The sequence below is a fragment of the Phalaenopsis equestris genome, unplaced genomic scaffold (assembly GCF_001263595.1).
Source record: "Phalaenopsis equestris unplaced genomic scaffold, ASM126359v1 Scaffold000858, whole genome shotgun sequence".
NCBI classification, from domain to species: domain Eukaryota; kingdom Viridiplantae; phylum Streptophyta; class Magnoliopsida; order Asparagales; family Orchidaceae; genus Phalaenopsis; species Phalaenopsis equestris.
This window is the reverse complement of record NW_018165298.1, coordinates 52,174-68,218: the sequence shown is the minus strand read 5'-3', so window position 1 is coordinate 68,218 and position 16,045 is coordinate 52,174. Positions and strand designations below refer to the sequence as shown.

The window sequence follows — 16,045 nt, the reverse complement described above, 5'->3', positions numbered from 1 at the left end:
TCAAACATCATCTCTGTCACCGTCAACCTTCGTTGACTACCACTAATCGACGACAACCACCGCCGACCTCTGTCGACCACCGTCGGACACCGTTGACGTTGATCGCCGCCAGTCACCGCTGACCTTCGTCGACTACCATCGTCCGTCATCAGCCACCGCAGACCTCTGTCGACCATTGCCGACCATCATCGATTGTCGTCGACTACCGTTGATCATTGTCAGTCTCTGTCAACCACCGCTTACTAGACGTCATCAGTTGACGTTGTAAAGTGGAAAGCCAGTTACCCTTTCCCGCCTGTGGGACAAGGGGCATCTGTAATCATCAACTTATAGTGGATTTTTACAACTGGGTCAGGCCCCGTGGTTTTTCCCTTTTACGGGTTTTCCGCGTAAAAACTTCTGGTGTGATCACAACTCGATTCATTTTTATCTGAGTGCGTCCTGAATTCTCGTGCAACGCTAAAACGATAATCCATCACTCTACCGCCACGAATTTTCTAGCACACGTCATATATATATATAAGTATTATGCAAAAGAAGAAGATCATGAACACATAGAAGGTAAGTTTTATAAAACTATAATTCGGTCAACAATTTTATACATTTGTGAGTTAAAGGGATTATTATATTAGAATTCAAAGTATAAAATTATTGAATTATGGAAATTATATAAGTTGCATCTATCTATTCAATATAAGGTAATTAAAAATATATTTGCATTTGACATATACAATTAATTATAAAAAACACCAATTCTATAAAGGATTAGAAAGGGGAAAAATATAGACCTAAGATAGCATGAATAGAAGTTGTTCAAAAAGATTTAGGAAGAGTAGTTAACACCTCAATTAACACGGTCGAAAAATAATTGGGATGAGGCCAATGTTGATGAGGAATCATGCAAGGCATGTTTATCTACTATGCTGAACTCAATATGATATATATTAAAAATACTACTGCAAAACATAGATAAGGTGTCAATAACAACTACCATAAAAGAAACCTAACATCAAAATGATTTCTTGCATACATTTAGAAAGGTTTGGCAAAAATATCCACAAAGTTTTCACCTTGCCTGATATAGTTCTGATTCTTGAGAGCTTTTGCATCCGCTTTTCAAAGAAATAGCAACGAAGCAGTATTAAACTAAGCATCATATCTACTAGTTCTAATAAGTATTTTCATCAAGAGTGAGAAAGAAGAACAGGACGGAGCTCATAATGCTAGTTATGTACTAGCTTCCAAAAATAGAAATTATTAAGTTAGATTAAAGAGATAGCAGGTACCTTGGGTCTGGAAACTGATGCTGTTAACCTTGAAGCTTTGACTTGTTGTTGTGCAATCTCCATTCTTTTTTCCTCCAATAAAATTTGGATGTGAAGTATTTATATAATCCATCTGCAAAAAATTGTAAATCAAAATGGCAACATGGACAGAAGTTTCTAAAAACATTATGAGGCATTTACATTCATACCACACAACCAATATATTTACATACATAACACTCAAATCTTTAACATCAAATAAATAATACCCCTATTAGTTATTTTTTCAAAGTGAAATACACCTTTTCATATAACATGAAAGTGTTATAAATATTAATATCAAAATTTAGGTAGATGTAAATACATAAGAGTTGTGTGGTATGTAGAGCTCCCAAATCTTAAACGTTGAAATATTCAAAAATAGAAATTGTGAAATCAGATGCAAGTGCTGCAGCAGTATAAGCCTGAAATGCATACAATTACTACCGATGAAGAAAATCAGTAGTATATATTTGTTAAATTAAATTATCAAGTTCTTTTCTTTAAGGCAATTAAAGCAAATGCAATTTTATCACAACATATTAACATTGACAAATTAATCTTATACCTCCATTTCAATTAGATGGGTTATCATGGTTTTGCTGGCTGAAGTCCTCGTAAGAAATTTCCAATTACCTCGTTCATGCACTTGTGCAGAACAGGATATTAATGGAGCTCATTAGCTAAGTTGTGATGGGCCCATCTATTACCTAAACAAAGAAATAGATGAGTTTCACTATTGCTTTGCAAACTATTGATTGTTCTTATATACAAATGATGGATGCATGGTAACATACCTTAATCAATTCAACATAGATGAACTTTGCACGCTGGAGGCTTGGATCAAGTAAACGACCAATCTGCCTTCTTACAAGAACTTTAAATGGCACCTAATCAGATTCACAGTTGGGGTAAACACTTCTATTTAGAAGATTTGAAATGAAAGAGAACAAAAAACAATTCAATCACTTCATTCTAGTTTCAGAAATGGATTCACTAGTAATTACCTTAGGTACAAACAAAGCACCTTTAGGACCGGTAGCATTCTCAATAGCCATACGAATGCCCTCGTCACTAACATCCTTACAAGGATCAACTTCCTGCAAGTAAAATGGAAATTACCATCTTTTCTTCATAGTTTTTTCCGAAGAAAATTGCCAATGAAATCCATTTCACTAGATAATAAAACATTCAGGTTAAACATTAAATCCAAAGAAAATTGTATGAAACTAAAAATTAATACAGCAGTATATACAATGCATCAATCTAAATATGATTAGCACTTTTGCATGGTTTAGAAGCAAGTCTGGCCTCTTCCTTCCTCCCATCTCGCTTTGTGTGCCTCAGCACCGCTAATTCCTATAAATACACCTTCCAATGGAATTTACTAAATTCAGGATTTAAGGCAAAACCAAGGAGGAATAGGATTTTAAGATCTTATAGGTTTTAAAGTTGGCGTTTTGGTTGTGTGTCGGGATATATGATAAATCCTGCTACCAAACATTTGTGTCCATTGTTCTCTATTGCAATTGTATTGTTAACATATAGAGGATAGTGACTCTGTTAAGTATATAAATACTTAATGAATAGAGTATTATCTCATCGACTTTGTCATCATCATGTGGTCTAACATCACCTTTGCAAACCTTCAAAATCATACCCTTGATGATGGCAACATCTAGAAGGCCTTTTTAGCTTTGAATACTTGATTGGAAGCTTGATTTCTTTGAATTATAGATGAGAATCTATATGAATCTCTTTCCAAAATATCCAGGCATGAATGCATTTTTACATCAAATTATTACAATTATAAGCCATAATTAGGTGTAGAAGACACCCCAGCATTCTAGTACTCATCTTCAGATTCTGAGCAACTGTCCCTTGATATATTATTTTAGCTTATAAGAAACCTCTTATGAGATGTTAAAAACAATTTAAATGAAATAACATAAGAAAGCAGATATAATAGATGTTATATATATTTTATGGTTTCCATCTTAAAAGTTTCTTGGCTTTAATGTGACATATGTAAAACCACATAGAAAGTTTTAAGATATACATCTGTGTAAATAGTCTAATTTAGTAAGTAGGGTTCCAGCAAAACCCCTATTACTTTAAAAGAGATCTTTATAAATCAGATAACTAAATTGCAATGCACTGAAATCCCAGTTTGATGGTTAACCTTTCTAAGATCTGTCCACACTGTATGAACATTGCATCACTTATGATCGCATGACTTATGATCGCATGCACTGAAATTCCAGTTTGATGGCATTTACAAATTCAAGCTCCCAAATAGTTCATTATATTGCGAAAGGCATGCATGAAACATTGCATAAAACCAAGATTACTTTAAAAGAGATTTTTAAAAATCAGATAACTAAATTGCAATGCACTGAAATCCCAGTTTGATGGTTAACCTTTCTAAGATCTATCCACTCTGCATGAAACATTGCATGACTTATGATCACATGACTTATGATAGCATGACTTGTGATGGCATGCACTGAAATCCCAGTTTGATGGCATTTACAAATTCAAGCTCCCAAATAGTTCATTATATTGTGAAAGGCATGCATGAAACATTGCATGACTTACGATTAGATCAATAAGATTCGTATTTTTTCATAGCAAGACTAAAGAATTTCAAAAAAAAAAAAAGACCCATTGATTTCACAATTTTTTCACTGAAATCCCAGTTTGATGGCATTTACAAATTCAAGCTCCCAAATAGTTCATTATATTGTGAAAGGCATGCATGAAACATTGCATGACTTACGATTAGATCAATAAGATTCGTATTTTTTCATAGCAAGACTAAAGAATTTCAAAAAAAAAAAAATCACCATTATCTTCACAATATTTTGTAAGAATGTTCAAAAGCTTCACACCATGACCAGCCTGTAGAAAGAAGTAATACAGAAGAAATGACATTACGCTGTTCAAACAATAGAGAAGCATATGTTTACGTTTATGCGATCAAATATGTAAGAGGCTGCAGAATGTCCAAGTAAAATCTGAGGTAAGAAAATGTCAATTCCAATTCTTTCAATGGAAAATGAAGTCATAACAATGACAGCAAGTAGGAAAGCACAGTTGAATAAAATTATATATGTATAAGAGAAAAGCTGCCCAGCAATGCTTTGGACTCTAAGAAAAATCATCTTAGAAAGGCAAGAAAATACCACAAGAAGTTATATTTCATACCGCGAGAACAGATTAAACATCTTACAAGGTTTCGGCGAAAAAAGAACATACAATTTAGCAAAATACGCACATCATCTGAGTTTTGTTTCAAGATCCAAAAAATGATGGCCCACGACCATGGATCATGATGAATTAAATGAATCACCAGATCCAAAATGTTGAATTTCATTTTTGCAGATAAAAACAACATACAATTTAGCACAATACGTACATCAACTTGCTTTGTTTCAAAATCCATAAAAATAATGGTTCAGTACCATGGGACAAGATGAATTAAATGACCCACCATATCCAAAAGATCAAATAACATTTTTTGGCAGAAAACTCATATAGACTTGGACAGGAAGATAAAATCAGTGTTACAAGGTCAAGTAGAAAGACAAAGTTAGTTTTAGGATTAGGAAAGACGAGTAAACCAAAAATAATATCATTACAAATTATTGAAAATGATTTGAAAAAAAAATAGATTTGATCCCTCGGGCTGCACTTATTAAAAGAGAATGAAAAAATAATGGTTATTTAAAGGCAAAACAAAATAGTTGGGAATAAGTTAATGATGATGAAGACCAAGAAAGTGCAAATTATGTGGGAGAGAAAAGTTAAGGCAGTGTTGATTTCCTGCTCCAATGACGTTGAGAAAACAAACATGAATAACAAACTAATATGACATGCACTCCTACCAATATAAGTGTTATAAATTATAATTTTTTTTAGTTCTACATCATAAGAGAGACTTAACAATCTACTGTTAAGGAAAAGAGAGCTTCCTAATGTGAGCAATGAACATGCTAACGATTCAGCTTCCTTAGCATAACCAAGCTTATATTAATATGAATTAAAAGGTTTTTGAATCTATAGCTATAAATTTAACTTAATATAAATTATAAATTTTAATTTTATTAAAAAAACTCTTAACATTGGAAGAGAATAAAAAATGATTAAAAAAATTATGTTAGGACCGATCGATTTTATATAATTGGAACCGAATATTGCTTGGTCTGGTTCGGTTTTAAAACCGTGATAATTATTTCTCAATATGTTCTTTTAATTTTTTCCAAGAATCCATCTTATTGAGAGAATCTAAAAATTTTATTTAATCTTATTCTCTCACAAAATTTGAATTTGTACTTTTTAGGTCAAAATTCAACAAATTCTTTCGGCACCATATGCCCACAGTAGTTAGTCAGGAAAAGCAGCATGCACAAATCGTAATTTCAAGGAAAAAAAATTGTAATTTTAAAGGCTTGTGCTACGATAGCATAAAAAGAAATGGTTGTGTTTTTAAGATTACCACAATAAGCTTAAAAACTAAAACACAAGAAATATGTTCATTTAAATAAATTATGTTTTATGTAACAATCTATCCGTAATATTAGATAGCTCATTCATATAAAACCTATTAAAAGCTTATTCACCGCAAGTAGAGTTATTCCCTATATAAGTGAGTCGCTTTCATAAGTTTATACTAAAATCAAGCAAGTACAAAAATTACTTTGTGAAGGGGAATACAAGGGTAAATAAAATACACTGCCACCACTTGTACTATAAAAAAATAACATATTGGATTTAACGTGACATAAAAAAACAAAATCAATCAGTTGTTTGGGATGATACAAGTAATAAACCTCTCATATGTAAGAATCTACCATTCTGCTAAGCCAGAATGAAATCATAATTTTGAAAATTGAACTTCAACATGCAACATCTAGCACCATACGTTGTACTACATTTCAGTTTCAACATGGATGTACTCAAGATGTTATTTTGGGTGGCGTCAGCATATGATCGGTTGTACTACATTTCAAAAAAAAATTAACAAAGATCATTTCTTGTTGCTTCAGCATGTGTTGGTGAATTGCCACATTTGTGCGATCGATAAAAAGCCGCAGGACCATAAGTTGGTCTCAAACTATAACGATACGTTCATAAACCAAACATTTTAAGCCATCATATCTATCCATCTATCTCAATCTTTTAAGATGATAACGAAGCTAGAAAAAAAACAAGTTGCAATTAAAAAATATTTCAAGAATTGAGAGGTTAGAGGTAACTAAATAAAGTTATGTCTGAGCATAATCATTAAGGGATTTTAATTTGTTTCTTTTTTTTACTTTCTTATTTTTCATAGTAAACTTATGTACTTATGTTCTTAACTAGAAACATTCAATTTTATCTTATAAAAATTTAAACATTTGATATGAACACTGACTCTATTTGAAGTAATTTAGTTAAAAATTTGTTTGTGTTCGAAATTGCTCGTGAACGTGCTTGTGTTTGTTCAATTTATATATTCTTCTTTATGTTCGGCTCGAAATTGACTCGTTTAAATCAACTAGAAAAAAATATAAAGTGTTGCACTCAAGCTGCACCATTCATATGTAATAAGAGACACAAAACCGCTTGAACACATAAGATTTAGTATTTTACAATTAGATATAAATATATATAATATAATGTTATATAAATAATATATAAAAAGTATAGAAAGGCGGTATTTTTGATGTTGTGGCATGCATAAGCTTTTGTTTTCATAGTATGAATATCATTTAGGATTTCTGTCATGACCTAGTTTTCATGTGCAACAACATTAGAAGGGTTTTTACTTGTAATTCATTTTACTTTAAATTGTGATTATATTCTGTCTTTCATGAGCTATTCATTGCCGTTTAAATGTACATTTTTAATAAAAACGTTGTGGACATTTCAAGTTCGTCATCGTATATAGAAAATAACTTGAGGGAATTTCACAGCCAGTCTATTGAAATCTTGAAGCAGATAAACTCAAAGCATAGGCAGCTTCAATTGTTAATTATTGTTCTTTCAAAAATTAAGGGTTCATATAATATTTTTCCAGTTTATAGCTTGTTTGTTTTCTAATTTTTTTTACTTTTAATTCCTAAATTTTATTTAGTTATCTATGTTTTGGTCTTGGCTTGACAGGTTAGATAAAAAAAATGTGATACTGAGCATGGTCTTCTTAGTCAGTGCTACCAGCCAAAACACCTACAATCCAAGGCAAATAAACAATACTTTGAAAATTTAGTTTTGAAAATCAATGTCGAGATTTATAATTGTTTTTGTTATCTTTTGCAAACATGTTATTTCTATGCTGCTTTTAAACATTCAATTTAATGCAACAGATCGGTGACTGTAATATTGTTATTGAAAATTTCATCAAAAACCAAATCTCTTTTGTATCAGCTGTGTCTACTATTATACTTGGAGCTGATGTGACTCATCCGGCCCTAGGAGAAGACTTTTTACTCTCCATTGCTGTAGTTTGTTTCTCTCGTCTCTGATAATATTGGTGGCTTTCTATTATTTGATTTTTATCGATAATTTTGATCTATGGTTTATCTTCTTTCTAGTGGTTGCATCTATGGATTGGCCATGTCTAACGATGTACAGATGTTTTTTTTTTCCTGCACAGCCATGTAGACAAAAAATTATAGAGGATTTCTTCAAAACTACTCTAAATGCAAAATTAAACAACTCCCCCGGGGGAATGATAAGACTAAGTGCAATAAACCTTGACTGGATAGCTTGAAACTTGAACTTCTAACTTTATATATCAACAGGGACCTACTTCGAGCGTTCTATAGGGAGACAAATAGAAAACCAGAACACATTATATTCTATATATTTGGTATATGATGGTATTTTAAACGCATTGCTACACCTAATGACGCACCAATGGTTAACCTGAGAAAATTTGAATGTTAAATGCAGGAATGGTGTTGGTGATGGCCAATTTAACACTATTTTTGTTGAAAATGAAAGCTATTAGAAAATTTAGTTTTATTTTATTATGATTATAATGATTCTCTTAAAAAAATTATATTTCTTCCCTATATTTTTTTGAATATCTGATTCTAATAAATGATAACTATAATAGGTGTATGCCTCAATAGAAGAAGATTATCTTCCACGAGTTACATTTATAGCGGTGCAGAAGATGCACCATACGTGTTTATTTCCTTAGAATACGAATATAACTGATAAGAGCGGAAACATATTGTCAGACAATGTCCAATTTAGTGGCTCGACTAAATAATTTAGGATGCAGCTTCTCAACATATTTTGATTCTTAGGTAGAGTAGTTGATAAAAGAATCTGTCATCCCACTGAGTTCAACTTCAACCTTTGTAGTCATGCCGGTATTCGTGTAAATAAATTTCTATTACGTAGAAACTCAAAATTCTAGCTGGTCGGGGTATTATGCTAGAATTTTCTTACCTCACAAGCAAATTTTTATTAGAAAAACTGACAAATACCTGCAATGCACAAGTCATCATGTTCATCATCATGTTCCCTACGATCAAAACGGCTTTTCACAATTTTTTTGTTGGTCAACTGCAGTCGCTAACCAATAACTTATGCTACACGTAAGTTTATTATATCCTAGAAAGATTTACATACATACTCTACTCAATTTTCATAAAATTACATATCTAACACCATGACTTTAATTTTTAACTACATACATACCTGCACATAAAAAAGTTATAGTGTAACTTTAAAAGTTAAAATAATTTTAGGTGTTATAGATGGAAATAATTTACATGAGAATTTTGTTTTATGCATGTAAACTATTTACATGTACAACACCCAAAACCATTTTAACTTTTAAAATTGCAATATAACTTTTTTTATGTACAGATAGGTATGCAATTAAAATTAAAGTATTTGTGTTAGATATGTAATTTTGTGGAAATTGAGTAGAGTATTTATGTAAATCTTCTCAATATATAATAAACTTATGTGTAACATAAGTTATTGGTTAGCGAGTGCAGCTGATCAGCAAAAAAACCGTTTTGATCATAGAGAACATGATAATGAACATGACGACTTGTACCCTGAAATATTTGTCAATTTTTCTAGTAAAAATTTGCTTGTGAGATAAGAAAATTCTAACCAAATACTCTGGGCAGCTACAAGTTTGAGTTTCTACGCAATAGAAATTTACCTACTCGAATACAGATATGACTGCAAAGGTAGAAGTCGAACTCATTAGGATGACAGATACTTCTATCAACTACCGTACCTAAGAATCAAAATATGTTAAGTTGCATCATAGATTGATTACTCGAGCAATCAAATTGAACATTACCTGGCAATATGTTTCCGCTCTTATCAGCCATATTCGCGTTCTCAAGAAATAAACACGTATAGTGTCTCTTATGCACCACTATAAACGTAACTCGTGAAAAATAGTCTTCTTCTATTAAGACACGCACTTATTATAAGTATCATTTATTTGAATCAGCTATTCAAAATAATATAGAGAAGGAATATAATTTTTTTAAGAGAATCATTATAATTATAATAAAATTAAACTAACTTTTCCAATAACGTCCATTTCCAACAAAAGCACAGTGTTAAATTGGTCTTCACTAACACCAACCCTGCATTTAGCAATTAAATCTTCTCAAGTTAACCAATGGTACGTCCTTATGTGGAGCAATGAGTTCAAAATATCATCATATATCAAACCTATAGAATATAATGCGTTCGTGTATTGATTTGTCTCTTTATAGAACGCTCAAAGCAGGTCCATGTGGATATATAAAGCTAGAAGTTCAAATTCAAGGTTATCCAGTCAATATTTAATGCACTTAACCTTTTCATTCCCTCGAGAAAGTTGCCCTTCTTCGGATCCGAAATAGTTTTGAAGATATCCTCTATAATTTCTTGTAAACGTAGATGTGCAGAAAAAAAACATATATACTTCTTTAGGCAGGGTCAATCTACAGATTCAACACCTGGAAGAAGATAACTCATAAAACAATATTAACGATAAAAATCAAATTTAGAAAGTAACCAACATTATCAGAGACGAAAGAAACAAACTGCAACAATAGATGATAAAAAGTCTTTTCATGGGGCCGGATGGACCACATCAGCTCCAAATATAATAGTAGGTGCAGCTAATATCAAAGAGATTTCGTTTGTGATGGAATCTTCAAGAACAATATAACAGTCACCAACCCGTTGCATTAAAGGGAAGATTCAAAAGCAACATAGAAATAGCATGCCCACAAAAGATAACAGAAACAATTACAGACTTCGACATTAATTTTCAATTCTAGATTTTCAAGATATTTTTTTTTGATTTTGCTTGCGGATTCTTTGGCTTATAGCACTGACTAACAAGACCAAGCTTGGTATCACATTTTTTTTATCCTGTCTATCAAACCAAGGTCGGAACATAGATAACTAAATAAAATTTAGGAATTAAAAGTGAAAGCATTAGAAAGCAAACAAACTATAAACTGAGAAAATATCATATGACCCTTAATTTCTAGAAAAACAATAATTAGCAATTGAAGCTGCATATGCTTTAAGTTTCGAAACTTCAAGGTTTCAATAGGCTGGTTGTGCAATTCCCTCAATCTATTTTCTATTTGTGATCACGAGCGTGAAATGTCCACAAGGTTTTCACAAAAAGCATACATTTAAACGGCAATAAGTAGCTCAGGAAAGACATAGTATAATGACAATTCAAGGTAAAAGAAATTAAATGTAAAAACAAATCCGATGTTGTTGCACATTGAAACTAGATCATAGTAGAAATCCCAAATAATATTCATACTATGAAGGCAAAAGCTTATACATGCCCAAGCAGCAACAATACCACCATTATACACTTTTTGCACAACCACAAGGATTCATTTAAAACTATGACAATGGTACAACAAATATATAAAACCAGAATTATAAATATCAGTTGATACTAGGATAAATACCCCTTCAAAATCAGAGAAATCTTCATTTAAATCCATTTTTAAAAATATTTTTATCAAGAAACCAATCATACAAAAGCATAGGATTAACAGTTCATATCATAGTACTTGGGAACGGTGAGGGCTAAATTTCATAAATTTAGTAGAACAAACTCCCCTTAATCATATTCCATTTCCCAGCATTGGTTTCACACTCCTCAAGACAACTATGGTGATACTTCAGCTACATTTAAGAAATGCTTCTATAATTTTAATTGAATGGATTAGGAAAAAATAAAAATAATGACCGAGTAACAACTTGCTTTTGGAGAACTTAGCACTCGTGCTTCTGTTGTAGTAAGATCAGATTGAACCCCAATACCAAAGATTTTTGCAAACATATCATTGTTATAATTATTTTTCTTGACCAGCCGCGAAAGCAATCAAGATTTCACCATAACAAATTATAGGATCAATGAAGTAACCCACCCATTAAACTAAAATGCAAAGACAAATGTAAAAACAAAATAAAGTTCTACAGCAGATTTAAAATCACAAGATGTAACCTCCAAAATGCTCTTCTCCCTAATAGTCGGTCGTTTACGATTTGAATTTAATATTTCATTTACTTGTTTAGCGTTTAACTTCTTAACATATCTATGTCCGTCCACAATTTTGCATACCTATTAAAAATAAAAGCTGCAGGGTCAAAGCTGAAAAACAAATTGCTTAAGCTTAAAAGCAATGCATTTGAAGAAAGAAAATTATTAATATTGTTGTAAAAAAAAACCTTCATTGGCAACTATTTTGGATTGCTATCACTGTCGGCTTTAATGCAAGGTAGTGAATCATACATAAGATTATAATCGTATCTTGCTATGAAGTAACGTGCAATAGATATTTCAATTTTCTGTGGTTCATCAAGATGAAACTTGTTGAAGAAAACTATTGATTAGAGAGAGCACGATAGGATGAAAATTTGTAACATTTTTGTAGGAGCCAAAATACAATAAAAAAGTCATAAAAGAAAACAGCATACATCAACTCGTTAGCAGACTGTGATGTAATCCCAGTGACTTTATAGTGATACACACATTTAATAAATGAGTTGTTTCATAACAGACTCCTTTCAATATCGTTTATATCTGAAAGTTTCAAAGGAGTCATAAATCTGACCTAAAGTAAATAACTAAGATAAAGCCAAAATATTTTGCACAAGAATATTATTCACATATGATTTGATATTAGCAAAAAGAGAAAAAACATGTGTAATTTGGATAAGAAAATGAAAGCATATGACTCAAAAATGAAAGAAGACTGTCTCAAACGAAAACAGAAGCAAATATCTGAGGACATTGCTTTTTAGGTAAACTTGTAGGAACCGATCATACAGTAGAAAACTCTAACACACAGTTTAAAAGATTTATTGGCCTGTAGAAAGATGTTGCAGAATATCTACAAACTCAAAGCAAAGGTCACACATATCAGACAAAAAGAATTTAGCGCCTTTCAGGCAAACCAAGCATTTAAAAGATATAGCTTAAATAAATCCTACACAGAAAAAAATAATAATCATTACCAACATTCAAGGACAACCCCATTTGGGTTGGCCTAAGACTTTGGAAAAAACCCCTCCAACATTCTAAACCCTCACCAATAGCATTCGACACAAATTCAGGTGAAAAAAATGATCTTGAAATTCTAACATAATTGTACGAAGAAAACAAGACAATTTAATTATTTTATAAAATGCATCAAAAGAAATAAAAAAAATAGCTGGAATTGTTTCAATAATTTTTGGAAGGAGGCTCCCTGAGGACAATATCCAAAGCAGTCATGATACATGAGCGCATTCCCTCTGCCCCCCATTCAAAAATTGTTGAAGAGCATACAAATCAAATGATTTGTTTTGTAAAACTGATAGAAATGTAGAATGTGTTGTCCCGACTGTAAAAAGTTAGAAGATGTTAAATTTATAACATAAAATTACGCAAAAAATGCAGACTCAGAGAGACCAAAATCCTCACAAAAAGGGAATATAAATTATTAGGACCATAACACACTTCTAGAATTATTAGGTGCATGATACGCATGAGAATAAGATGTGGAATAGGTTTGTACAAAGATGCAGATGAATCACCACTTCAAAACATCAATTTACGCACCAAATTCTTTGTGTCAACCGATACACACTTTAAATCACATGTTAAACCTTTATTAAATGTGTCTATCACGCTCCTAATAGTTTTCTTCAACCAGAATGTCTTTCTATAATAAAAATATTGAAATAGTTTGACAAAATATAACCATGCCCGTCGACACGTTGCTAGAAGAACAACAACATAAAGACCCTAACAGTTAACTCTCTGTATTTGCAATGCACTGTCCCTCCAAAGCATACTAAAATGATTTAAATTAAAAAGGGGTGGTTGGCTGCACCCAGCATTAAGGTTAAGTAGGATCTAGGAAATTCAGTAAATTCGGATTTATAAAATCCGGTGATGTTAAATCTAGAAGATGTTCGGTATGATTTAAACTAAATTCATTTAAACTCATTTCTTATGTTTGGTATTTTATATTTTATCATAATTTAATTTTCTTTTTATCATAATTTAATTTTCTCGTGTACTAAACCCGTTAAATCCACCTAAAAATCAGAGGGGGTATGGCTGCAAGTAGGATTTAAGTTATACATTATTTAGTAAACCTGTAAATCCAGACTTATGAAATCTAAATATTACTAAATCCAAAATAAATTTAGTTCAATTAAGATTAAATCCATTCAAATCTAAATATTATGAAAATCGGAATAAATTTGGTTCAATTAAGATTAAGTTCATTTAATGTGTTTGGCATAGATCTATTTGAAATATTTCTTTTCCAAGCTAAATCCATTTAATAAACCCAGATTTAATAAGCTGAACAAACAAAAATTATATTTATCTTTATCTAACATATGTATGACATTTAGTGGATTTAAGTTAAATCCATATTTAAATCCCGTTAAAACTTAAAAGTACCCTACCAAACACTCCAGATTTACCGAAAGAAATTATCGAAGAAGAGAAATTCGAATTTAGGAAACTGTCAGATTTATTTCATTTTTTTTTTTTGAGTCTCCATGAATTTAAGTTAAAATCAGCTGTAACTGCTGTTAATTTTACACTACCAAACAGTCGGCTGATAAAAATAAGATGAATCAAATAGGTAGAAACTCGTAAAAAACTTCTAGTTACGATTGATGAGATCAATAATTATTCTCCTCCATTTAACCACAATTCCTATGAATCATCGAAAACCAAAACGAAAGGAAATATGGGCATAAGACGCTACATAACGAAATAAACGACTCTGAAGATTTCTTGAACAAGAGAAAGAGGAGGAAGAAATATGAAGAAGCTTGATTGTTCTTGATTCAAAAAAAAACAGCAGCACATATATTTTAAATTGCCGCCCAATACAAAGCAGAGAAAAAGGAAAGGGAAAGTAATTAATGCTCTCTAATCCATAAAAATAGCTAAAAGAAAATAGCTAATCAACGTCCATAAAAATAGCTAAAAGAAATCAAAGCTTTAAAACAAGATTTAAAGAAAATAAAACTAATTCCTTAATTTTAGGCAATCCTAAGCAAATATTCCAACACTCATCCTTGCCTTAGGAGCTGCAAACACCAATTTTCTGTCTTAGAAATTCAAACCTGCTAACTGGAAGTGGCTTTCTGAATTTGAAAACTGCCTTGGTGCCCTCAGAAACAGCATGCTTAGCAATCTCCCCGGGCAGAACAAGTCGAACAGGGGTCTGTATCTCCCTGGACGTAATGGTCGGCTTCTTGTTATAGCGAGAGAGGCGAGATGCCTCCTAAGCGATCTTCTCAAATACATCATTAACGAATGAGTTCATTATGCTCATCGCCTTGGTGGATATGCCAATGTCGGGGCAGACCTGCTTCAAGACCTTGAAGATGTAGGTCTTGTAAGACTCGGTTCCCTTCTTGGCCTTTTTCTTCTTCGTTCCGCTGGAAGACGTGTCGTCTTTTGATACTAGAAGCCGTTTCTCCGCCGGCAGTTTCTTGCCGACGGGAGCTCGCTCCGCCGCTTCAGCCTTCTCGGTTTCTTTTGTTGGCTTCTCTGCGGCTGGTTTCTTCTTAGCGACTGCCTTCTTCTCAGGGACTGCCTTCTTCACAGCGGTCGGCTTCTTCTCAGCGGTCGGCTTCTTCGCTGTTGCAACATTCTTCTCGACCTTCGGTGTCATTGAATCGCTGATCGTCGAACGATCACAACACAGAGACGAGGGAATGGATTTGGTTGGTGACTCCTACTGCATTGGATGAAGTAAAAAAAGTAAAAAAACTCCTCCCCATCATCTTGATTTCAAACATCTTTTGGTCTGTAGCATCCTCTATCATACAAGCATTCTTCATGAACATCACTTTGAATCCCTTCTCTATCAATTGACCCACACTGAGCAAGTTATGATCAATGTCTGGTACATAGAGAACATCAGTAATCAATTTGGTTCCTGAACAGCTTGCAATTGCTATCGTGCTCTTTCCTTCGACTTCAATATAATCACCGTTTCCAATTCTGACCTTCTTGGACTCGGTACTCTTTAATTCCTTAAACAACTTCCTGCCATGTGTCATGTGATTAGTGCATCCACTATCAATAAGCCAGCTTTCACTTGTTTCATGACCCGTGAAGCAAGTTGCAACGAAAAGCTGATCTTCTTCTTCTTGATCTGCCATTTTCGCTTCATCTTCTTGCTACTGATTTTCATTCTTACAAATGACAGCTTCATGTCCCAATTGATTAC

General features: G+C 32.4%; 1 pseudogene; it reads right to left on the bottom strand.

Annotated features, from left to right (window-relative positions):
• Positions 1-15,559, bottom strand: part of LOC110031887 — a 41,443-nt pseudogene extending 25,884 nt beyond the window's left edge.
• Between the last annotated feature and the right edge of the window lie 486 nt (positions 15,560-16,045).